The sequence below is a fragment of the Linepithema humile genome, chromosome 7 (genome assembly GCF_040581485.1).
Source record: "Linepithema humile isolate Giens D197 chromosome 7, Lhum_UNIL_v1.0, whole genome shotgun sequence".
NCBI lineage: Eukaryota > Metazoa > Arthropoda > Insecta > Hymenoptera > Formicidae > Linepithema > Linepithema humile.
In genome coordinates, this window is record NC_090134.1 from 21,364,928 (window position 1) to 21,391,721 (window position 26,794).

The following is a 26,794-nucleotide window of genomic DNA, read 5'->3' on the forward strand; positions in this document are numbered from 1 at the left end:
ATAATCCGCGACAAGAGGGTCAAGACGCGAAAAAAGGAAAGCCGAGGCTGCTCCTTGGAAGGAAAAGGAGCGAAGGGAGACGCCGAAGCCGGGTTAGGAAAAGAAGCCGTGCTATTACGCGCAGCGCGCGGTATGAGGAGGCAATCTGTCGGCTAAGCCGTCTCTTATTACCTTGCCACCATCGCTGGCGACTACCGGCGGAATCCGCGTGAAAATATATACCTTCGTGTGGCGTACTCTGTGTACACCAGCGTGCGTCGCGCCTCGAATAGAGCGGCGCTTTCGCGCAACCTGTTCCCTCGCGCGTCAGCCGGCCGAGTATCGCGGATGTGCTTTACGCCGCGAGTACCAGCGTGTACCTATCTGCACCACGCGCTGCATCCCGCACGGCCCGAGTAGCTGCCGCAAGCGTGCAGCACCGCCCACGAATGCGCGGGTGGACGCTGCCCTTCTTTCCGTTCCGTGCGTAGATTTAATTCTACACTCAAAGGCCATTACGAAGGCTAATTGCCGAAGGCATTGCATATTTAAATTCCGCGAAAAGTCTGAGAATTATTTTATCGTCCTCATTCGTCCTAGCCGCAGTCACATCCTAATGGCATTAATCGCGAAATACGATGATAATGTGAAAAAATTGCTCGTAAATCTTGAATTTATTAATAAGACTTTCTCGGTAATAATGATAACTGATATTTATTAAATTCATACTTTATCGTGATAAAAGTTCTTTCCCTGACGTGCACGGGAGACTCTTTTCTCGGGACTGCCACTACGCTGTATTAAAATGAACGAATCCATAATGCCGCACAATACCATTGCTATCTCGCTGAATCCTTTAAATAATGGATTAACCACTATCCATTTCGCAAGTGTCTTTCTGCCGCGGCAGCATTAATCGTGCAAGGCAATAAGGAAATCGTCCCGAAAGCGAAGATCACGCGCTCATATAGACGAGCGCGAGCAGGAGAAGCGGAAAGAGAGGAAGACAAAGACCTTCGGTGATAAATTTAACCGCGATCGACGGTATAAATCGCGAATAACGGTAACGCGCTGCGATTATTATCGCCACGTAAGAGCAAGGTGGATTAATAGGGACAGATAAGCTCGTCCGTAGCTAGCGAACTACAAAATGCTTGGATTTCCGATGGGTCGTTACCATCGTGGGTGCATCATGCGATCGTCACGGTCAACCGAGTTCCTGACGGCTGACAAACGAGAATTCCTCACGAAGATCGCCGATACAAGAAGCCCGCGCGCCCGCACCGGTCTCCGCTCTCGACCGGTTTCCGGGTGAAGGAGGAAAGGAATTCCTTCTTATTCCTTAAAGTATCTTGCGCGGCCGCGGCGCACGGAATTTCCACGCGCACGAATACCCTCTTTCCTTTTATTCCCTTAATCTGCTTCAAAGCTTCGCGCAGTGGATTGATAAAAGTATTGCGATCTGTGCGAATTTTAACAAAAAAAAAAAAAAAAACTTTTACGAAAAAATTGAAGTTCGCTGATTAAATGTTTGCGATTAAAAAAATTTTTTTTCAAACGATATTCTTTTGGAAATTTTTGAAAAATGAGGAAGACGAATTGCCTTTTTCTCCGGAAAATGAATCAATTCCAAGACAAAATGTTTCATTAGAATTTTATGCGAATAATTATATATTTATTTTATATATGATACTTGATACCCGCGCTGCGGATTACACTTGCCATTTCTGGATCGGTGAGTTATCTGCAATTTCCTCGATGAAAATTGAGCCGGTGGACGAACTATACATTTTCGGAATGATACCCGCGCTGCAATATTATCGATGACGAAGCACTTTTTCTCTAGAATCGCGACATTAAGCAAGAGTGACAACGGATCAGTGGAGATGAGAAAGGTGGGTGATATTAAAATTTTCTATCGCGGTGTAAAATACGAGATACGCTCGGTCCTCGCATTCGATTAATAAGAGGGCGGAAGGAGCGTGTGGCTGGGACGATCGCGTGTAAGATTCTATCAGCGTGCGAGACAATGATCCGCATCTAAACATAACTTTTAAAGCCGAGCGCTACATCGCACATAAAAAAAAAAAATATTTGAAAATAGAAAAGACTACAATGCAGTTTAAATTAAGCGGAATAGTTAAATTACTCGCAACAAAATAGTACACTTGCTCAACTTAGTTGAAACCTACTTGAAAAGTAGACTGCAAATCCGGGGAAAAATTTACCACAAGGAAATGTAAAGTAGCAAAAATAAAAATCGATATAAATCAAAGAAGAAAGAAAAGGGCGCGGACGAGCCAACGCGAGCTGAAAATGCGGCGAACAACAATGTGTACCTAAAAAAAAAATGGATACATTTCTATCATTAAGCCTATTTTTTAAATAAAACCTTGTTCCACAGATAGATGTACGAAACGCATAAAAGCGCGCATCACGCTTTAAGATACTTGATGTACAAATGCTATACACCTCCGCGCCGAGGGATCCGCTTATCGAGATTTAGCTCACTACCTGCGCGGGAATGGCTTCAGGTGCATAAACATCCGATCAGCTAACCGAATGGATTCTGTTATCTATTACCTTCAAGTTCCGAGAATAATGGCTAGCTAACAGTCTGATAAGTGAATTTATGAATATATATCTCCACGACCCTTCTTGCTCGGAGCAGGGAAGATAGGTTGCGTAATCGAGTAATCCGTACACGCCCGATTTGCGTTGCGCTATGGCGCGTTTTATTTTCCGCGGCGAGAGCGCAAGCCTGCACCCGTCAAAATCCTGCAAGCGTGCACGCGCAGAAATTCCCTCGGTAACAAACGGGCGTTCAGAACGCGGCAGATTTCGTCGGAACGGCCGGCAAAATAAATATTAAAAAAAAAAAGGAACACGCGAAACCGGCGAACGTGCAAAGAGGGGCCTGAAAAATGCGACGAATCGATAGTTCGGCGCGCTCTTTTGTGTGTGTGTGTGTGTGTGTGTGTGTGTGTGTGTGTGTGTGTGTGTGTGTGTGTGTGTGTGTGTGTGTGTGTGTGTGTGTGTGTGTATGCACCTATTCCGGGCGAGGTCCACCTGCCTGGCCGCTAGAAGTCTGAAGCCGCGCCGGACTCCTCTCTTTCACTCCTTTTTCTCTCTCGCTTGATATGCCCTTGTCGATAAATCACGACTGCCGTTATTAAAGGATCGCGGAATCGGCGATAAACCGAGAGCGGAATGAAGACCGAACGAGAGGAATGAAGCGCGAGAATCACCCACTCCGACGAGAGATAGAGAGATGATCGAATTGAATTTGCGCATCACTCGCACTACTTCGGAAATTTATAGACGCGCGAAGATGTTACGTAGTTAACGGCAATCGACGCCGATTGCAGCGATTATGAGAAGACAAAAACATCCTTTATGCAGGAAATCATCGTTTTTACCGTGTTCTGAAGGCAAAAAACTTATCTTCCCAGAAATTAAGCGCGTAGTATATTTTTTAGAGGAATACAGAATCGGAATAGATACAGATTAATATTAACTATAAATAATATCATGAATATAATGCACATAAGCAATTCTACTGAAAATAATGAATTTTTGACACGCGCGGAATAAAATTAATTTCCAAAGTGCATTCCAATTCATCTTTTTACAATGGCTACTTAATTGTAACGCATCGCTGTAATTCCGCAATTTGTACATGAAAAGTGTTACCGTGTGACTTGGGGTTTAAGGGATAACGCCATCGGCAAATATTCGCGCTGTGCGTTGGCGTGCACGCGAAATGTCCATTACGCACAAGTTCCATCAATGCAAAGCGATCTTGCTGGTTATATCAGACTGAAACCGAGACGGTTCAAAGCGGCGCCCGGAACCGCTCTCTCGCTTTGATAGAAGTAGAAGCGGAATTGCCGGGCTGCAAAGGAGAAGAGAGAGCCGGGCGGCGCACTCTCGATGCGGCGCTATCGACTACCGGGGCTCGAGCTAGCTTTGTTAGCTTTGCGTTGCTGATGAGAGATCGTATCATCGAACCCATCGCCACCTATCGCGCTCCCTCTGCGATTTCCCGATTGCTTCGGGACGCGAAGACATCGAGCCAAGGCGCATGGTGAAACGTCAATAGTCGCGAAATCGGGAGGCCAGCTATCCTTCGCGAAACGAGAGCGCTCGAGATTACAGATATAGAAATTGATCCCGGCAATTTTCGTGGGAAAGATGATAAAAATCAGCTTCAGCAGCAAAATTAACGAAAACGGATAACGTGGATCGGCAAGAACAATTAGATTCGAAATGTTGATATTTAATTTATAATGTCACCTATTGGAAAGTCGCGAATGAATCGATGAACTTTCCGATATCCTTAGCGGAAAAAGACCGAGTCAAAATTCAGCAGGTAAGTGAAAGGAGCGGTGAGAGCGACGGTGCGAATTAATCGTTTCTTCAGATACGCAACTCCGCGTGAACGATATCATTACCTCCGTAAGTGTTAGCCGGAATGTAATTACGAAGTTACTTATCGTCGCGCCGCGGTGTCCGTTCGTCCGTTCATCCGGCAGTTGCATTTCTCGCCAAAAACATCGCCGACGAAAACATCGCGCAATGCGCGAATGGCAGCGCGCCGGTCCTCTCGTAAATCACGCGCGCCGCGCGCGTATCGACCCGTACCGTAGTGTACACTGTCGATTCCATGGATCATCCGCGACAACGCGCCGCGAAAAGGCTGCCACAAATCACCGGTACTTCTGCGTTGCAACCGGAGCTGTATATTATCGCGGCTATTACCGTAGTCTCGAACGCCCGTCGTATTTTTGCGCGAACGGGTCTCGCCGTAACTGCGCGACCATTCCGCGTTCGTATATTTGTCCAATTATGCGTAACAAGCCGTCACTACTGCGTATCCCGCCGTGGCTCGCTGCCCAATTTGCAAAATGCCGGACTTAAAATATTTCCTTAATCTCGTATTATTCGACGGAGTCGGTGGAGAACTTTTGGTTTCACCTAACGGAACACTCCGAGATATTTCCAAGATTATCGTCCGCCACGACTGAAATGAGAAAACAGCGCTTAGCGATTTGATTTGACCGCGCAACCCCCGTAAAATTTGAGAAATTACGCGACTCTTGATCGCAGAATTTCAAATGTAACTGAGATAGTAGATCAGGAACATGCGAGAGTACTGACAAACGAATAAACGAGATCGTTTGTCCTGGAACCGTTAGTTTTATTTTACGGAACCCCGGGGTGCCGCGGACCGCCACATTTGCGAAACAGTGCGATAAAGCACTTTTAGTATTGCGCGTGTTGCAAACACGCGCTGAGACCGTCAACCGTTGTGACTGTAATCGAATCCGGGCAGGTTTGTTTCGATGATACGCCCCGTTGCAAGCACGTATGCGTATACATTGTAAGCATTTTCGACGTTAATCGAAGAGAAATCGCGGTCAACCTTGTGCCGGGAACGCGTCATCGGTACCGCAAGGGACAAAGAGGTCGTACGAAAGAAAGGCTCCCAAAAATGATTCACCAAATCCATGTGCACAATAATGTCGCGATTGTCATCGGCATCGGCTTTTGTTACGTCTTGGAAACAGTAAACAACATCCGTGCCGTGAATACGCAATGTCTCATTATACACGCGTTGTCGTCGGAATTATGTGGAAAAATTTGGTTAAATGTTAGGCACGTGTTTTTCGTGAGTTTCACAGAACATCGTAGTAACATTTTCATTCTAGACCTTCTCGGAATTAATCAATGCGGGCTGCGATGATAATACTAATGGTGATTTAAACAGCATTACTAAGGATATTAAATATTATTCTTTTTCCGACTGTATTTGATTTCTTTTTTCGTAGAATTTTTCTCTCTCTCTCTCTCTCTCTAAATGATGTCTTGCAAAATGCCACGCATGAGACCGAAACATTAAATAGCAGTCGTAAAAGCGCGTGGCAGCATTTATGGTAGAACGAAAGAATGGAGAAAACACAAAACGTTCGAGGCGTCTCTTAAGTCGTCAACTTTCGCAAATGAGGGCCAGACGACTACAATCATCTGAAAATAACGCTGCTTTCCCTTTCGGCGCGCGTCGTGCATACAAAAGCGCCAGAATGCATCCAGCCAATAATCGTTTTCCGGCGAGAAATTCGGCGAAACTTGGATTGTCTACTTGGTGAGTACTCAGCATTACACTACATGCACTTGCGCATGACTATCACGTACTTTTCATACGACTGCACGAGATATCCATTTCGCCAACTAATAATTGCGCACCGAGTCTAAATTTAGATTAGATACAGTACTTTAATCACACATGTGCAGAATGTAGCACGATTCATGATAAATCGAGAAATTTCACAACTTTACAATAAAAGTTTCAAAACTTGCCTTTTTAAAATAAGAAAAAAAAAAATAAATAGCATCACTGCATGTAATTAATATAATTTATATATATAGATGAAATAAAGTTAGCATAAATCACTTTAAATAATATATTGATTTAAATAATATATGCGAATATGCTTGATATTAATGAAGTAATTGCATTTTACTCTACGTATTGCCAGTGATTCATTTGATTAAGACATGGATACTCTCTCGCATTGCACGAAATAAATTTATGATAATCGTTCATGAGATACCAGGCGTTCGCGTAGGACGAACCCCTCATTACTCGAGCACACGTGGGAGGCCGTTTGTTCACGATTTAATAATTCGATAATTATCAATCCTTATACAGCCGGAGTTAGCGATTGTTGCCTCAAAAACTGATTTGACTTTGTGACGTTTAATAGCCGTCGCCGGCTTATCGAGATCGCCAATAAGTAATGTGACATTAACGAGCAACAAGTACACATTGTTATTTCACTAGCAGAGAGAAACGGCCGTTTCGCAAATGACGATCGGTTGGACTTTTCGCGATCACGTGAGCACGGCCGTAGCTTGACACTCGTAGCATATGCAAAGTGTTGCGAATCGCTCTTTACGAATGCATAAAAGTATGCGTTTAAGTATACGCTCTCGTTATGTAACCTGCTTTATCGCGCTGCCTACTCGACGACGATCTTGTAATGACAGGTAAAACCACTCGCAACCTGTGTCGCCCTGTGTTGACTAGGTGCCAGACGCACCTAATACTTTTCTCATGAATGGTGATCAGCTTTATGATTTATGCCAGCGGCGCTCGCTGTGTTCGATAGTGGTAATCACCCGGCAACCCGATCGACCTGGCGCTGAAACCTGGCTAGCTGTCATTGCGTAAACCGTGTCGCTATCCCCGTTGCTATCGCATCAACGTCGCGACTAAAGTCGTGTCTACACAATTCCTCGAGCGAACTCGTTACTCATGCGCAATCACTTTTCATGATTATCAAAATATTTCCTTAAAAAGATATGTAAATTAAAAAAAATTTTAAATTTAAAGAACAGTACAAAAAAATTCTTACAAGAACGTTCTTCCGCGCAAAGTTTTCTCGAAAGCTTGTTAGTCTCTTGTGTAAATTAAAATTGAGATGTATACGCCTCAAATTATATTGTAAACTATCGAACGGGAACGGTGCGCGAGGTGCAGACGTGAAATTCCTTCGAGTTTGCATCAGAGACACTGACATTGGTTCACGCATCGCAACTTGAGTTCAACGCGTCCAAGTGTAGACTCGACTTAACATCACGATCGGCCAGCGTAATAGTCGATAACGCTAGTCGCGCGGTATGCATTTATCGAATCAACAGGGACACGTATAATTTCCCCGCGCGTACCATACGATGCGCGCGGTCGACTCATTGTGTAAAAGTCATGACACAAGATCTCCGCGTAAGTAACCCGATAGCCGCGCATGCACGCGCGCTCTAATTCGCGCAAAGTGGCGCAAAATTTTCTCGATTCACTCGGACGATTTCATCGTCCAGTTACGAAACGAATGTCGGTTAAGCGTGTAACTTTATAAATTCATAGATAGAGCCTGTCTTTAATTATGCGGTGAATGATTGTATCAATCGTTGCGCTAGACTTACAAACGTGCAATCGCGAAAATTATTAAAGACCGTTTTGCAGCGAGCTCATAGAGTAACGATAAGATTGCCACGACACGCGCGGTGTGTATACTTTGATGCGCTTGTGAATATTTTAGACGCCAGCGATCGATCTATCTCAACCTAGTCTTACGCGAGTCATGATACGCAAGTCCATAGAGCCAGCATCGGGAATTATAATCTTTTCTCGTCGGCTTTCACACAAACCATAGTCTAGATAAATGATTTTACAAATTAGCATTTACTCCCCGCATCCGTAATATTTACTTGACTATTTAATCATCTACGGATCATTCAGACGTAAATTCAGAAAGCCACAAAAACTTTCGAAAAATTCTGAAATTAAGTTTATTGCAGAGGAAACAGATTTATTGCCCGATTTACAGAATTGTTGCTCAAATGTTGTTCGGAGAAGCTGAACATCAGAAAGACGGCCTGTTATAAAGTTTTGCATGAAGATTACTGAATTTGTCGAACACAATATAAATTCAAATTTCTTAAAACACAATATCTCAATGGAAAAAGATGCGTCTTACAACGTCACTTAAGTGATTTATCGATCCTAAAGTAAAAGTGCATTCATCATTGTGTTTCACTTAATATTGAGATTTTAGCGTCTGGCGAGCCGAAAGCTACGGGTGCAACGAGACGAAGACTTTCACGTGGACCAACGAATGACGATGACTCGTCTCTCTGTACTGTTCTCCATACCGTACTCCATATCAGTGTCCGTATTTATCCACTGCTCTTCCTCTTTAAGCAGCGCGTCTGGTACGAAGTGGTACCAAGTGCCCATTGTCATTGTCGTCGGCATCTTTCGCCTCTGCTTATTTCGTCTCATGGCAAACGGGCGTTTCACTTTCTCCGAGACAAAACGGAGGACGAATTCCAGTCGGAATTCCAGGCATGAGGGTGCGGACTGATCGCTCGTGAACACGCTAAGCCAAGTTCGTGGACTCGCGATTAAATCAATCTCTCTCTCTCTCTCTCTCTCTCTACGAACTTATCGCGCCGCAATTCGACTTTATTTTGTTACAACGGCAAGTGAAGAAACGAACTTATAGTATCAAATCAACAGTAAGTCCATTGTTATATAAATAACTGAGTAATAAAATATGTCTATAACAATTAGTAATAATATTTAAATGGATATCACTTTCTCAAAATTTTAATACGAAAAAATTATGGAAATACACTGCAGGCCAAAAGTTTGAGACCATGTATAAAATTTTTGAATATATCAGTGTAATTACTTAAAAGTTTGACTCAGTTTATTCAATAATTTTTTGTGAATTGAAAGTAACCAACCATTATTTAAGACAGCTGTGGTTACTTTAGCATTTAATTTCGAAGAGATGATAGGAAAAAGAGACTATAAAACTCTTCATTTCAATATCATAACTTAACGTTAAAAATCTTATTATGTTTTCATTTCAAAGAAGTCGAGGAATGGTCCGAGAAAAATGTCCAACATCAAAAAATGACCTTTGGGCTATTTTAGATGACAGATGGAAAAATCTTTCATGAGAAAAAATTAATAAATTTATAACCAGGTTACCAAGATTAGTGAAAAAAGTAATTCAAACTAAGGGTGGTTACTTTTTTATATTCTAAACATTATTTTTATAGAACTTTTTAAGATTTTATGACTCTGTTGTTTGATTATGAAAGAATGTTTCTTCTTATTCTTAAATAATACAAATATAATTATAGCAAACACTTTTAGTTTTATTTCTTAGAATAGATATTTCCAATTACTGGTCTCAAATTTTTGGCCTGCAGTGTATTTAATACAAAATATTAAAAAACAGCAATAAATATAATTTTTCGTCAATTTTCTAGATAAGATTAACCACAAACTCCTTAAAAGCCATTATCGAAATAGAAATTAACATAGAGTAGTATTTCGATATATAACAAGAATATTTCGATATCAAATATTAGGTTTTAAATCTTTGTTTATACTCTAAAATATAAATTGTTCTCGAGAACGAGTCGGACAAAGGTCGGTATTTACTTTCATCACGAGCAAAGACCCAATCTCGAATTCCTCTGCGACTAGTCAGCGACGCCTTCGTAAGTAATCTGTCACATCCGTCCCGATATGGCGCGTCAAACAAAAACGTCTATGCTCGATCCTTTGTAAACGTCGATCGTAAACATCGTCGTGATAATAATCCAACTTTCCCTGCGCATTTAAAACGCTTGAAAGAGCTGTTTATTGGCACGTTCGTCTCCACGAATGTGGCATTGTGAAGGTAGCCACGCGACCGTTCTCTAGCCTGACACGCAGACGGAAAGTCGTGGAAGATCGTCGGCGAGGAAGGAGGGCGAAATGAAAGGCTGCGTTGCGTCGAACGACGGAAATCGCGCGTGCCAGAGAGAGGGACACGTTGTTCAACAATCGAAATCTCCTTCTTTAAGATTGTCGAACTCGACGTTTCACTCTTATGTTACATTGTCGATTAACATTTGTAGTCCTGAGTTTTTTTCTTCATCTATTATTATTTGCAGATATGTAATCTATAAAAGGAGGCGATGACTTGCCGAGCAGATCTTATAATTCAATCATCTGTTTCAAAATAAGATTTATACAACCCCCGCCGGATCAGAATATACAGAATAAAATTTCTATAATGATATCGCCAACGTGAAATTAATGAACTTCGCTATTTATTATCCATTGTTTTTCGAAAACGATCGTGTCAACAAGTCTATTTTTGCTTTCTTTACGCAGTAGCGGAAGTGAAAGATCGTCGACGATGCATCTAGAGACGAGCGCAGTAAGCTGCTCTTTTCTCTTCACTTTGAGCTCCGTGCCATTCTCAACGACGAGTTATTAGCGAAAGCCACGTTCTCCTCAGAATGATTATGCCGATCGTAATGCCGAATGGGAAGTATTGCGGGACATGTTGTGAAACTGCTTTCATAATATTTTTATTGCCAAAGTATATGCATTATATTTTAATGAGCAAAAATTATCGATTATTCAAATAGCGCAAAAAATATTAGGGATGTTTTTTTGACCCGCATCGAGAAATGAAAGAGGGTGAAAGTATAGCAAATATGCAAAGCAACAAACAGGCGTAATTGTTCTATCGCGGTTTCCTTTGAATATTGAAAGCATATATAATTGCTGAACGATATCTATAAGCACAAATAGAGGATCGAGAATAAGACTTCCGTGCGGAATTTTTTTCTATTCAATGCATTTCTGCATTAATGAGCAGCAAACCTAAAGCTTGTAAAATAATAACAAATTTTATCGAGTCTAAAGTAGCAAGATTTGCATATCGAAAAGAGCCTGCTTTATTATTAATAAGTTTAAAATAAAATTAATTGATTTATGAATATATTAGATTCTGCATATTCATATATATTCATGCATTATTCATTTATATTTTCTAAAAAGCCCAAGAATTTTCCGAGAATAAATCTAAAAACTTTTAATATCGAATAAAGTAAAAAATTGGCGAAACTCAGAGATAAGCGTAACAAATGCAAAGGTGGGAGACGCGTTCGCGTGACTAACCCGGGATCGTCTATCATGAGGAGCTGCTTTTTTCATTCGAGCCGCCTGTTCCGACAACACGTCGCGCTCGCAGGGTAACAGCTTCAACACGACGCGCGGCTTTCGCCATAGTGAGAGGCGTGTGCCATTGTACGCACCTTTTGATCTCGGCGTGGCGGCGATACGTACGCGGGTCTTGCTACGTGTCACCGTTGCATCGCGGTTGCTCCTCGAGGTTCCCGTAGCACCGTTGCAACGCGATCCCGTCCGGGGAGCTCACCGTCCACCGTTCACCGTAACGTAATAACATAACGTAAAAGGCGAGTCGGGTGTTTCGTGCAATCGGATTCGCGCTGGCCAGCGCCCGCTAGTTGCGCCATTCTTTAGTTATAACGCGAAACGCAGATCTGGTGTAAGTAACAACCTCGCCGCTCTCGAAAATTGCACCAATGCGAAAGAACGCGAGCCCCACATTTCGTATTCTTAAGCAATTGAATCTTCACCTATGAAGGTTTTTCTCGGAAAATTTCGAAAATTCAGAAATTCAAATGCTTTCGATAATTTTATAACAATTGTCCAAATATTAAAGTGATTAAGAATTTTATAATATTACCCTTGAGTATGCTTAATTTAGAATTTTTAATATGTCATCACCGCGTGTGCATAGCCATTGTATAGAATCAGCGATGACTTCATAAAAATATCAATTAATCACTTTCACGTAACACATACATTCAAAGATTATAAATAAAAAAACGAGTGGCAAGGGTAGTGGCTTCATTTTTTTTGGCATCTGGTTGCGACCGATACGCGCCAGCGAGCCGACCGTATTGTTTGCTCCAAAAGTAGGTGAGTCTCTCATTTCCATGAGTTTCGTCAGCTTCCTCCTTTGGCTCAACCCACTTACTTAGCATCGATTAAACGGTTACATTACCGAACCGGCACGGACAGTGGACCGGCACCTCCTCTCGGGTTTCCAAATCGCGGTTGCGCACCTTTGTGAAACACGGTAAGTAGGCGTGGGATCGCCAGCGACGATTACATTCCCGCCATAGATCGATTAAATGACGCATTTTGGCCAAGCGTGATTAAGGTAACCCATAATTGACGTGACATTAATCAGTTGTGAAAATTTCGTCTGATGGAATTTAGTGGGTGCGACACTGCGGCGTATCATTTCGTGAAAGGTCAAACTATTAAGAGTTCTTGCAGTTCCTGATAGATAAAACAAAGTGAGGTTTAATATTAATAGAGATTTAATATTAATAATTTAATATTCATTGAACCAAAGAAAATATCTGTGGAAAACTGAGATGCCGCGATTCTAATTTGTTTTGCGAGAATTCCTTTATCATATTTTGTCAGATTTCAAGAGCTTTAGAGTTTTACAAAAGCTAAGTTGTACAAAAAGTTTTGCCTTGTGAAGAATAAAAATCATTTAGAGTGAAATTTTTCAATTAAATATAAAGCTGCGATTCTCAATAGTTCATGAGTTTTTATGACACGCCAGCTTCAGATACACTGGTTAGTATGTTATTGTAAGAATTTTATAATAATACTCGTTAATTAATAAAATTGTTTGCGCTAAAGTTAGTGTACTATTTCATAAAAATTCAAAGTATTGAGAATTCTGACTTGATTTTTAATAGTTCTTAATAGATAAAACAAATAATTAAAACCGTTCTCGCGTAATTCCGTAACTCTATTAAAAAATTCAGCAAGAATTCTATAGATAGAATATTTTTTTATAAAATTTATATCTCTTTCAAGAAAATACCTCGTAACACGTATGTGACAAAAATTGTAAATAAATTCTCGCATTGATTCAATAAACACTAACTGCTTTTATTTATCAGAAATAATAAAATTATTTTTGAATACTGTTATTAAGATCAGAACCCTCAAAATAGTTTACTGAATTTCCACGAAATGATACGTTAGTTTCATATGCACTGCTATTTAAATACTAAAACTTTCAATTTTTTAATTACTTGCAACAGTATCGTAAATACAAAGTTTCAGCTGTCGGATTAAAAATTCTCAGAGGAAAAAATCACGGACGACTTGAAAATCGTATTCTGAAAGGAGCGAGAAAACGACTGAGAAAACTGCGCATGCACGGAAGGAAATCCAACAAGCTCGAGTGCTCCACCGGTGCGGAGGATAAATTTTGTTTTACTCTTTTGCCATGCGCCAGCAGCACGTGTATACGCGCGTACACGTGTAAGCGTGTGTACGGGATGGTCTCGCAAAGGCGGAATCGCAGAGGCAGTTTCCAGGCGACCCCGGTGCGAATGCGGAGAGGCCGGCCGCCGGTTCTCTCTCCGGCATTTCTAGTAGCGTCTATCGATCCTATCGAGGCCGAGGGCTTCGACGACGTCGACGGCCACCGCGCCGAATACATTTTCGCGCCAGGTGTTATCGAGGCGAGGTCCGCGTGTGTAGGCGGCACGATACATACACGTATATAAAAGCGCGCGTGGTGAAAAAAGGAGGAACGGTCGCCATTGCTCTCTCACGTGCGCGCGAGGCTACCGACGATGGCACTATTTTGCATTTCGCTCGATACCTACGGTCGGGAGCGTCGGTCGAACGGCCGAACAATGAGTCGCGTACGTGCGGATTTCAACGTGCAATGACGCAAACGCAATTTAAGACTGAATTCAAGCTAAAAAATCGCCCGTGTTCCATTTTCTCGGTTTAGCAGGAGGACTCGATATGGAAAATAACCCGATTCTTTTCAATTCGATCGGGGCTCTCGCCGCCCCGAACTGCGAAGTCTTGAAAACTTCGTCCGCCCAATCTAATGATGAATAAATTATAAATACAGTACAGTCTTATAACGTATAAAGCGGCATTTCGGATTATAAGACAAGTTCGAAGTAATGAGTATGCGAAGATCGCTTAGCCAGATTATGCAGCCGCGCGCGGAGCATCGTTATTTTCTTATCGGGTTTTTCTAAAAATTCGGGAGGAGTTCCGAAGAAAATTGGATCGGTCGTGCCCAGAAATTTCGTGCCGTGCCCTCTCGTCGCCGTCGTCGTCGTGTTATTTTGGTCAAGCGAGAAATTACCATGACAAAGCCCGAAATTGCCATCGGCCGAGCCGAGCTAAGCAGCGTGCGCCGCTGAAACACAGGGTGGATGCCGCGTGTGGTGGCGCGTGTGGTGCGGCGACGACTCGCCTAATTGCAGGTGACGTGCGCACCGAATCCGCACTTTGGGCCGGAACACACACGTACACGCTGTGCGCACACGCAGCGTCCCCCTCTGGTACAGAGGAACTTGCCCGAGAGTCGATAGTTTACCCGGAGGCGATTCGATCCGGAGCCATCGCAATTAGGCGCGACGAGTCGACCACGCGGATTCGCGCGAAGTGATTATTCGCGGTGAGCGCGAATAATTTGCGTGGAAACAAAAAAAAACATCATAGCGACCGCAAAAATTTTGCCACTGAAAAAGCGCGAGAATAGCAAGTGAATCTCGAGTGCGAGTAGCAGTACAGAAATATAATTCCTGTATATTTTCTCGGAAAAAGATGGATGTTATACGGGATGCGCTGCGGAACGCTCGCGAATCCCCTGAGCAAGTTGGCTTTTCTTGCTCGGCGAAACGATTTTCGCTCTATATATCGGCGGCCTCGCGAAGGTAGGTAGGTTAGAAGGCAGATGCATATACCTACGTATATATCGATCTGCAACTATGTAGGCGCCTACGTACATGAGAGACCGTCTATTTACCTCGCTACGCAGTGGATGTACATAAGCGTAGCTTCCACTCTTCTCAACTTGGCGTCGCGCCTGCAGCCGCGGCAGATACATAGACGCGATCTATATAAGCCAAACACACATACCGTGGCAGCGGCTCTTTCACTGTCCTACATTGAAAATTGAAGGTCCTGCGGAAAATAGTACGACATGATGTAACGGAAGAGGCTGTTTATATCTCGTTACGCACGCCCACTTTTATAATAATAATTAATCATATTTGAAATCATCTAAGTAGGATTGTTCATGTGAGACTTTAAAAGATGGTTGAGATATAAGATGTACATCGATTCAAGGGCGTTCCACAAAAATCGATACTAAGCTTCTTCAATTTGAAATTCGAAATTTTTCACTACATTTTAATTTTACGTTTTTCAAATAATATTGTTAAACAGTTTTTGAAATTTAACGCAAACCTTGCGAAAAAGTCTGCATTTCAATTCCGATTGTACACAGAATGTTCAGTAGTGGGAAAAAAATAACTCCGCAGCTGACAATAAAATCTGCGGATGTACGTGCTGCTTCTGACTGGACAACAGATCAAATCCGAAAACAAACTGTGATAATGAAAATTGAAAAAGGAACTACAGTGAGAACCGGCGAGGCAAACAGCAGAACTCCGTAACGATCCGACATCAAAATTGGGCGAACTTTAATATTTTTATTTTCAATGTCCTCGCCGTGCGTATCGAATTGCGGAATCGCGAAAACGTTTCTCTCTGTTCCCTTGCCATCTGAATTTCCCTTCGAAACATAATACAAATAATGTTTTTTAGTATAAAAATATGAATCATATCGTAAGCTGAAGAAATATAAATATAAGAGTATCAAGTCTAATAATTCCTCAAAAAAATATTATTTTATTATCGCGTCATGTGGACGATCCTCGCACACACGATCGAGGCGGAATATCAAAATATCGTGCGGCTGAATCGTTATGGCTTCGACGATATCGCACAGAATCGGTCGGACGAAGGAGAAACCGGAACGATCGTCCTGCGAAATTGTCATCGTAAACTGCGTTGCTCGTTAAAACGCTAAATCGCGCAGGCGGCTCGCCGGTGCTAACGAGAAGTTCTAATGGTGCAATTAAGGAGCACCGGCAGGTGGGCCCGTGCAAACGCATCGTTGTTTGTTTGAACCCTGACCTCGGAGTTTTGACGGCGCCCTTGACTGCAAACGATTTCCGGAGACTATAGCGACGGAATGACAAAGAAGCAATAACGAATGGACAACGTAAATTAATTTTTGCAAATTTTAGTCTCACCCTGCCTGCTGCATCGAAATTCAACGTCGATACTTTTGGGGAAAGAAATTTTATCCTAATAAAGATGGAAGGATTACTAGCGAGGAAACGTAAGATCAACGGTGATATGCGACGTTAACAGTAATTTCAGTATGTTAATATCGTCGGTCGCGTCGTCGTCGGCTCGTAGCACCTGCATTATCAGATTACTCGTGCAGCTGCATAGGGATCGCGCTGCACTTTATGAGCAGTTTATGCGCAGCTCACCTCCACCGAGTGTTTCGGATAAATCATATTTACTAGCCGAAACTGTCGGCTCTTGCGTCACCGGATCGCATTTATTCTCGCGACGGGAAGAAGCATACAACAATAAGAAAGCGACTGCTACGCGAAATAAAGTAGCAAAATTTTCACCAAGTCACGCATATTTCCGCAGCATTCGCCATGCTGTGTTTTCTTCGGGCGCAGAAGACGTCTCGATAAAAATTCGAGTGGGTTTCGACTCGCCTAAAATTAAAAATAATTGTTCTTACTTCGCGGAAGAAGCTGCGAAGGAAACCGGTTCGACGATACATTTTTTTTGATTATAGGAATGACCGAGGAGGTGGAGCTCGCAATATGACGCTAAAAAACCACAAGTGACTCCATAAAATATCTATCCGATGGTGCACCTCGGGCGAAGGCGCGCCGCCGTGGAGATCGCATTATGAAAATGCATCCGTCAAGTCTAATATTTCGTGGGTGATGCAGTGGCTTACGACCTGCCATAAAATGTGCACTATTGCGCAGGCACTCGGGAATATTTGCGAGAACCTCCGCTAAGATGCGCAAGACAAACTCTACTCACTTAAAAAGCTATATATTTTTCACTTTTTTATCTTTATCTCTAATACGCTTTGAATAGTTTTGGAAATATATAATCTTCGGAACCGGACAGAACTATTTAATTCTTTAAGAGCAGAAATTTTTTCAGCAAATATAAGCACGACATGTTTATCTCGATACCGGTCAAAAGCTAATCTTCGAGATAGTTAATCGTCGGCTGTGCATTCCGTTACAACCTCTGACTGGCAGCCATAAATTTTCCGGCAACCTGAGAGCTCCGTGGTATTTTCGGGGAACGAAGATAACAAGCTGGATTGGTCAGGAAAAATAGCGGGCCATCTACCAAACTCTCATCGCACACCCTCGTGAAATATTAGCAGGATGCAGCGGCGATGATGATCACGCGCGTACGCGAATACATATGGACAAGAAATTCGTGACCTAGATAGCCTGGAAGACGAGATGGCGTAACATTCCTGCAACCGTATTACCTATGTTACAAAAAAAGAATCGTGCCGTCAGATATGCCACGACTCGTGATCTTAATGGCGCGCGTGATGTATGTTCGAAATTTTGCTCTACAATTTTCTAGTCAAAACTGTTTTTTGTATTTTTTCCTAAAAACAATAAAGAAAATTTTGTAGCAATGTCTTTTAACCTTTAACAAATTCAATTATCAGAATCTACATATACATTATTCAATTTCGAATGTAAAGTTTTGATTCGGATAATTAAATTTGTTAAAAGGCATCGATCGAAAATTCTTATTTTATATCATTATTTATATATGTTAATTAATTATCAATAAAGACATCGCGCAACTTATCAATATTGATAGTTTCGAGTTTACTCCTCGACGTACAACAAATTCAGATAAGCGATGATTTATCAATCGCACAAAAAAACTATCGGAACCTTCGGCAACGTCCGCGTTAAGTGGAAAGGTCGACGTATGTGCAGACCGCCGCTGCGGTGTACTGTTAATCGCGTGATCCCAAGGCCGCAATCGCGCGATCGCGGTGTCGTCCTCGAAATGTGAGCCCGAATCTCGCATATATTTTCGCATTTGATTTTCGAGTTCACACGATTCGCCGGTTCGCTCGACGCAACGCCAAGAATAAGATAATCGTGAATTACAAACGTAAGACAATTTTTCATAATTTAAAATTCTAAAATGTAGAATGCTTGCCACATTTTATATAGATACTTGCTATCTCTAATGCGTTCGGATGGATCTGCATGTATGTTATAAAGGCCATTCTTTCTAGACACTGCGCAGTGCGAAAAGCGGAATGTAACTCAATCCCGATTCCTTCAGAGTCTAAGGATGAGAGAAAAAGAGTGAATGGTCTTTATTTCTTTCTGGCCGAGCCTTGCTACTGTTAAACTACACACTATGCCATTGCACGTGAAATGCAAGAAGTAGTAGCAAAAGTAATAGTAACAAAATAACACTAATAACTAAAATTAAAGAATATCTCGTGAATAATCTTGAATTAATGGTATGAATTAAATTTTCCTAATCACTGCTTTGGCTATCCGCCCCTTCCATCGCTTTCCATCCCATGAAAGCTCAAAAAGCGGATGAACAGCACCGATCGCAATTAATAGTGCGATAATACGATATTATACATCGACGAGGGAACAATACACGGTATCATGCACGATGTTATAAGAGGCGATATGAAAGTGACAGTTTACAAAATTGGCAAAGCGTAAATTCCCGCCATTGGCCCTATCCGGCACCAACGAAACAGCGTTATCGGGCACGCTCCCAATATCCGACTACCGAACTATAATTAAGCTCTATTCTTTGTGTGGAAATTAATTCAATGCCGGGGACGGTGCGGCGAAGCCACGCGGAAATCCGCGTGCCGGCCGAGCAAACGCCGGCCGACCGGGGCTACCATAAAGCGCGATCCTAATTTGGTTTTTCAACGGTTGCCATGCGTGTGTGGACTCAACTTTTTGTTTTTTAATCTTGACGCTATTTTTGCCGGATAAAACGCGAAATGCGCAGCCTGTTAAGTGATGCGCAATTTAAAACGTGTCGCGCGCCGCTCGATTTTCGTGCCACATTTCACGCACCAAATATTCTGTCGCTTGATATTTGCGTTAAATTTATACATTGGTTATTTTTTCGAGCACACTCTCGCGAAATAAACAGAATGATAATCGCGCCCCGGGTACGAGTAAAAGTTCTCATATTTTCTCCCAGTTTACGCGAATGTTTTTGTCCAGGCGTTCGCAGACACATCGGCACAACGTGCAACATTTTCGTAAAAGCTTATAATTCTTACTTTAAGCACGTACTTTTTTTAAACAGATTATACAGAATGATCTCGTAATCGTTTTTCGAGCAGCGAGTATCGTCAGCGGCGATAACAACTTTGATGTTTAAATGCGTGAAAAAAAAAATGACGAGGAAACGTGGCCGGGAAGACGTGGACTCGCGCGAGTGCAGCGCGAAACGCTTAGGCGCAGTAATCGTATATTCATGCTCGAGCGCACCGATGGAGTGCGCGCGCCATACCGAAAATATCAATATGCACGGAACGCCGCGCGAGTCGTGATACAGGAAGCTGACTCGCTCGCTCCGCTCGCTCGCACGACTCATGTGCATGTGCGTAACTACACGCACGCAAGGATACATACGTTCCAGCGATATTACGCACGCATTTACACGTTCTCGGCTTCCCCTCCGTAGCGCTACGTCCCTACTACCTCTCGGCAAGGCAATGCAAACCCCCTCTGAGTGCCCCTCCCGTGTTCGCGCAGGCCCCTCTCCGACGACGCGGATCCCACTATCTCGTCATCCCGCCGTCCTTCTCCTCTCCGTTCCTCTCGCTACCTGTCGTCTCCCTTTCGGGCGTCTCTCACCTGCGACGAACAACATCGGTTCGTCGTCTATAAACTCCGTGGGTCTGCTCTCGCGGCGTGGAAGGACGGCAAGATGCGAAACGAGAGAAGGAAAAGGAAGTTCGCGACGAAGGGGAGGGATAGAGCAGACCGAGCGCCGTCTGAAGAACCTACCGCTATCTTTCCGCCTGTCCTTTCTCCGCGCGCCGATCTACCTGGCGACCTCCTCTCTTCCAGGTCGGTCAGCCTGTCTCGCACGAGAGTGCTGCTGTGCTTATCGCGCGTCGTTCTTACTAGGCATGCTGCCGGTAAGAGAGAACGCCGGTACTGTCCTAGACAAAAGCCGTCGGGCTGCTTGTCGCCACGAGTCGACTTCCATATCATCGGCGTCGCGGCAGCGTGTTTACACGATCCCGACGCGACGAGAAAAACGAAATCCTGATAATCCGTTCGATACCGACGAAATTGAGACTTTCAGCCCGATGAAATTGAAATTTTTGGAAACCGATTACATCGCTTGAAAAAACAATGAGACACCGTATATTACAATGCAAAATCCGGGACAAACAGTCTCTCTCTCCGTGCGCAACGATTTCAATAAATATTATTTATAGAAAATTCATAGAAATATAAAACAAAAATTACACCTCGAAAATTTTCGTTTATCACCCACGAGATCAGTTGTTACGCTTTTACAAGAAGGATCGCGTAATTATTGAAAACGATGATTTTGTCGAAGATTATAAAGGTCGAAAGAGAACTGAAGATATTCTAAACTGGACATTTTTCTTATCTCCCAATAGATACCAGAGAGATTATCAACACGATAGAGTAGCTATTATTCTTTTCTTCGTCCCATTTTCAGGCTTATCGACAGACGTCGAAAGATTTTTGGCGGCCGTTCGTTCCGCTAGAAAATATTCGTCGCACGTCGTCTACGTTAAGTTGGCTTTAGCACAGGAATTGATGCCTATAGTAATCTCGATACGCATAATTAAAGAATTTACATATCTAAACTGCCTATTGCGACGTATAATTGTAACACTGAAATATCCTATGTTATTACGCAAATGGCCTTGCTGCGTTTCGATCTGCTTTGTACAACGTAACTATTATTAATATCTCACTCTGATGCGATTGTTATTAATATCTAGCGTGGAATATCCGCTATTAATACATAACGGTTTCCATATAGAGACTGCTCGATATTGCCCTTAACGAAGATTGTCCTCGCGGCTATCGATATTCTATTTATAGAATGCGCAATTATTACAAGCTTCTTAGCACGCGCATTAGGAAACAGGGGAATTTTCCCGGCGTTCGATTTTCTAAGACTTTTGGATACAATAGGCTGAAGTCAAGGTTGAATTTAATTTCTTCCGATCGCATAATTTATTAAACGTCCGCACCGCTTAATCTTATTGATCGACGAGTCGAAATGTAACGCGTTCTTCGCGTAAAATTGTCGCAAGTTTAGAAATCCTTCGAAAGTTTTGTCTTCTTACAATTGTCTCAACAGCACGGCTTACGAAATAAATCTTGTTTCAAATGAAAGTACCAAATTCTCGCGCAGAACCAGGACAAGTCTATTTCGGGTTTCAAACGTACCTACTTCGTAGATACAGTCGCCGCGTGTGGCATCATTGTGCCTGAGACGCGCTCATACTTTCTATAACGTAATTGCTCACCGGGAGCTCTCTTCACGAGGTGGAAGGTAAGAGAAGACGGGTGGGCTACACACAGGAGAAGGTCGATTCGTTGTTATTACGTGACACCGTTACGCAACCGCCGCCGCCGCCGCCGCCGCCGCCGTCGCCGCCGCCGTCGTCGTCGTGTCGTTCGGCCGCGTGTCTTCGCACACGCACGCGTATATTGCAGACAAGCACGTTTCATCGAAATTACCCAATATTCACAAAATTCGCGACAACTCGAGAACCCCGCTGCTATCGAGACGGCTTCTTGTCTTGCGACACATTTCACAAATTTTACGTCCTTCGAAATTAATCGCCGTTCTCTTAAAAAAAAAAATATCATCAATCAGTAAAAATAAGTTTTTAATTTTGTTTCAACGTAATTTCTCAAGATTCGCAAGACTCAGATCAATCAATATGTTTCTACATCGTGATTATTTAGCTTCGAAAATTATTTAGCTCGAACCGCTTTGAACAGAATCTTAGTGATGATGCGTTTCTCTTGAAGAATGTCGAAAGCGTATAATTCTATGAGCTACTCGGGATGCATCGGTACTGTTGACGGTCGAACCGACCTTTTAGCCGCTCGTCGGACAAACAAGCTGTCCGACTTATAGCACGATCAAAGCGAGACAGAAATATACGCGCAAGAATCAGACGAAGGGACCGAGAACGAGAGAGAGAGAGAGACAGCGAGAGGGGCAAAGAGGGAGAGAGAATCAGATGGTTGAGGTGGACGGCGACGGAGGGAACGACAGAGAGTATCCGCTAGAACGCGAGAGGGAGAGCAAATAATAGAAGGAGGGCGAGGCGGTCACTTGTTGCGATCCTGTTAGTTCACCTCTTCGCCAACCGCCTCTTCGTCTTTGCTCCGTTCTCCGTGCTCGTCGTCGGTTTTCTGCGCGTCGAGACACCGCGCTGCATCACGTCGCGTCAAAAGAGAAGCGGTGCCGCTAGACGAACAACAAGGGGACGTGCGTCTATTTTGCAGGGTGCGCCGCCGTGCACACGTACCAGCTACCTACCTACGGAACCGTCTACAAAGTGGAAAATGTACGAGAGCTACTAACTCGAAGAAGCTGGAAGCAGCTCATATTGTTATTCATATTAGATAATATTATCGTACTATTCGTATCGTATACCATAATATCGCATATTAATTATACGAAAATACAATTGGACACAAATCAGACACAATTTATCTAAGGAAAAAACAGAAGACTCTGTGAACAATAGTTATTGAAAAATGTATCGAGAAAAGTAGAACCATCGGATTAGACATGAAAAACTAAATTTAAAAAACAAAAGCATTCTACATAAATTTAGTATATCGACTTCGTCTTTCGAGCAACGTGCAGACATTTTCCGCCGAAAGAATTTTGTACGAGAATCTCGTATCATCGTCAATGGACACGTATCTCGCCGTATGCAGGCCGAGAAGAGCCACGCCGTCATAACAAGGTTATTACCCGCCTAACTCCCGAGAGCGTACATAATGTACCTTACCAAGATTCGGTCGGTATATTCTCTTTCTCCCACGTTTTCTGTCTCTCTCTCCCCCCCTCTCTCTCCCTCTCTCGGCTGCTCCATTGCATCGAGAACGCGCCGAGAAGCATACTCTCCGCACAGAACTCGTACGGCGAGTCGCGAAACTATAGGCGCGCCGGATGCGGCCGATCGTCTCGCTAGAGCGGCCGCGAGCCGAGTCAATACATACGCGGTCCAACGGGGCTATGAACTATTGACACGCATAGCGGGGGCTTATTATTGGCCCGCCCGAAACAGCGCGATACAGCACCGCCGCGGTCGATAGTTTTCCCGGAGTGTCGGCGCGACGCGACGCGCGGCAGTCGGGGGATCTAATGCCGGCCCCGTATAATTATTGCGTAATTAGCAAATTTGAGCACCACGGCCGGATCGATAATCGTAAATTATCGGGATTGGTCAGCCGAGGCTGATGCATTGCCCACGGCGAAGCACACCGGCGCGGCGCGCGGCCGCGCGCCGCGATATTGTTGCTCTCTCCGCCGTATCGTTATATGCGTGCCTGGACACTCGTGTGTGCCTTTATTGATGCACTCGCGCACGTACCTGCCTCTACGGACAAACTACCAATCGGGTTTTCGGCTTCCGCGGCGTTTGCCGGCGCGCCTATAGTTGAACCGCGATCGCGTCTTGGCGACGAAAGAACTTCTGCGATTAACGCGATCAAACGGTCCGTGATTTTACTATGCACACTTTATCAAATTTATTCAACTTGGCGGTGAACATTTTCTCGAAATTTGGATAGTAGAATACCGCTCGTGTACTCGACAACCTTTTAATTTAATCCCTGGTTAGTTTTTGATGAATGAAGATTATTGAGCGCGCGCGGCGAATAGTCGCAAAGTTATTTCCCGACACAGGATACATAGTACACTGAATTCTGTCCTCGGTTTATATTTTATGGCGTAAACCGCCGGAGAGCCGACGATATCGTTCGACAAAAACGTTATCGAGACACGACACGCGCAAAACCGAGCGAGCGGCGAGCCTTGATTACGAACATTTTCGCCTAGCAAACCGACGAGTTCAGGGTTTTGCTGGATCGCAACAAGCGACGCGGGGTCGTGGCACGGGGATGATGATTCCACGCTCGGTTAATATCTGCAATCGACGCCCTCCTCGCTCTCGCCCCTCCCCGCTCCGACGACGATCGAGCGCGTGCACGCGTGTGCGTCGCGCGCGCGTTCGCGGCGCGCGGATAATAATTATTTTCGTAATTTCCTGGCATTCCGCGCGACGAGCCCATCAATCCGAAAATCGTATAAACCGACTGTCACATTCACGCCCAAATTCAAAATACAGAGGGATGGTCTCCGGCCCCAGCGTCGCGCGCGCGCGCGCGCGTCCTCGCGGCCCGTCAAATACCATTTAATCCCCCGTGAAATCCGGTTTAATTTCGCCCGGCACAATATCCCCGGGAGTCTGCCGTCGAATTCGCCGCCCACGCCGCGGCGAATCGAAATCTTTCACCGTCATCTTCCGCCGGAAAATGTTTCGTTTTCCCCGTGTACGAACATCGAGCACGGGACCGAGCGAAATCAAACTTCGCCGAGGTAGCGGTGCGAGATCGATACGCGAAACGGTCGTAAAAATGTTTTCCGTCAAATCCGCAACGTCATCTTATTTCCCGCTATGTATTTTTATCTAACTCTTGCTTCTAATTAATTATCGCAATAATTACCCATTGTGATTTTATATCGTTGCTCTTTCGAGAATACTCTTTCGGATAAAAATTTTGGCCGAAAAGATATATCACCGATATATTTATTATTGCGTAAAGCAATGAAATATCAGTCGAATCATTACATGATTTGTATACGATTTCGCAACAGAAAGAGATACAATCGTACGGCCGATGTGTGCTTCCTCCAAATTTTGCGACACTGCGGGTCGTTTCTCTCCTCTCATTCCCGCGCGCCAATTTATACCGCCGCCAGTTTCTCGACCCCGTATGTTTGTATATGCTAACGCGCTACATGCCGTAATATCAGGCCGCGAGAGGTGGGCAACTACGAAGCCGGCAACCGACGGCCGATACTGTACGTCGCGCGCGCGATAGAGCCGCGTCCGATATTGAAAATCCACCGGCGAGAGGACTCCCTCCGGAAACGGTGCGTCGACGCGTCAATCATGCATATGAGAACCGAGTTTCGAAAAAGTCGCATTTTTTTGCGCGCGACAAGCACATATCTGCGACGCGATTCGCTATTCTCTCAACCAGACGCTTATTTCGAGATATCAAAAGTGTGTATAAAATAACAAAATGTAAAGAGTAACATAATTGTATTAGTAAATAATGGACGAGTCATGTAGATACGCTCCCTTCTTTCGTATAAAATAAATATCTATCTTCAGAAAATATAGAAATTTTTATCGCAAACAAAACGAATTTGTATATCTTTATAGAAATCGCAATTATCGCGAAAATCAGATTTATCTGTGATAGATAGCGTTGATTTACAAAACTCGTAGTTACACGCTCGAAATGCAAGATGGACTGAATATGATAATAACGCAGTCGGAGCACAGATAGATAAAATCGTAATACTTATACATGCGTTCTATATGTCGCAGCGCGATTTAAATGTTACAAAATTCCACGTGCCTTGATCTTTGATTCGCTTTGGCGAATCGAATAATCTTTTTTTGTTTGTATAAAAAGATCCATAGAAGTAATCATAAAAGACGCGCGCGTGATATAAAAGAAATTGAAGACAATGATTGAAGCACGATCGCGATACCAAGCAATCTTGTATCGCGGATAAACTGCGTTGACAAAATAAATCAATGTTAGTCCTCCCAAAAAAAAAAAAACACACAAGTCCCATTAAAATCGAATTAACTGGAGTAAAATTAAATACACAATTTCATCTACGATTCGCAGCCTACATTTTAATAGTAAAATTTCTCAAAACTGAATGATTGCAATTCCAGACAATTCGATCCATTCCATTTCAGTTGTATGTCCGCTATCGTGACTGCTATGTTCGCACGCGTTTGTATGACACGCAAGATCACGCATAGTCGGTGGTGACGATCGGTTAATTGCCGACTTAGCACGCGGAGGATCTCGCTTGAGTAAAGAAACAGCGGAGAAATAACAACGACGGGGAGTTGAAAAGCAAGAATGGCAGGCGAACGGTGTCGCGTGATCACGATCGTATTCTGTATATATTCTAGAACATGCACGAGTAGAGAGCCGCGCGTGTGATCGTCGCGGAGCTTGACCGAGGTGGCTACTCGAAGCGGGTTAGAGAACGCCGGCGGAACGGAGCGAGAGAAGGCCGATGTGAGAGTGAAGTCGGAAGGAGAAGTTGCGAAGAGATCAGCGGGGGAAGGATGGAGGGGGGAGAGCGAGGGGAACAGGA

The 26,794-nt window shown here is 43.6% G+C and overlaps 1 protein-coding gene and 1 long non-coding RNA gene across 2 annotated transcripts in view; one reads left to right on the forward strand and one right to left on the reverse strand.

Moving 5' to 3' along the window:
• mam (mastermind) overlaps nt 1–26,794 on the reverse strand; it is a 146,293-nt gene that overhangs the window by 84,998 nt on the left and 34,501 nt on the right. The gene's annotated exons all lie outside the window — the stretch shown is intronic.
• LOC137001037 (uncharacterized) lies at nt 15,724–17,978 on the forward strand. The gene is made up of 2 exons (XR_010891196.1): nt 15,724–16,997; nt 17,097–17,978. It is a non-coding gene; the product is annotated as an uncharacterized lncRNA (long non-coding RNA).